This window comes from Lipotes vexillifer, unplaced genomic scaffold (assembly GCF_000442215.2).
Source record: "Lipotes vexillifer unplaced genomic scaffold, Lipotes_vexillifer_v1.1 scaffold236, whole genome shotgun sequence".
Taxonomy (NCBI): domain Eukaryota; kingdom Metazoa; phylum Chordata; class Mammalia; order Artiodactyla; family Lipotidae; genus Lipotes; species Lipotes vexillifer.
In genome coordinates, this window is record NW_006773295.1 from 636,028 (window position 1) to 636,632 (window position 605).

Sequence of the window (605 nt, forward strand, 5' to 3'; positions counted from 1 at the left end):
TTTCCCTCTCTTTTAAGAGAGATAGAAGAAAGGAATGATTCACCCATGTAATCAGAGTTCTCACATCTTTGTTAAAGGAAATAAAAAATCATCCAGGAATCTTAGTGTATCTTCCATGTCTATTCATACATAAGAATGGACTTTAGGATTTTCTAGACTTAATTTGATGCATGATGTGGCCATTCTCTCATTTCAATATGATTTGTGGGGGGAAAAAGCTGGAAAAGGGAAAGCAAGATAAGGACTGGTGGAGGGCATTTAAGGAAATTCAAAAAATGAGATTAGGGCTTCCCTGTGGTGCAGTGATTGAGTCCGCCTGCCAATGCAGGGGACGTGGTTTCGAGCTCTGGTCCGGGAAGATCCCACATGCCACGGAGCAACTTAGCCCGTGTGCCACAACTACTGAGCCTGCGCTCTAGAGCCCGCGAGCCACAACTACTGAAGCCTGCGTGCCTACAGCCCATGCTCCGCAACAAGAGAAGCCACTACAATGAGAAGCCTGCGCACTGCAATGAAGAGTAGCCCCCCCACTCGCCGCAACTAGAGAAAGCCCACGTGCAGCAACGAAGACCCAACACAGCCAATAAATAAATAAATAATAAATT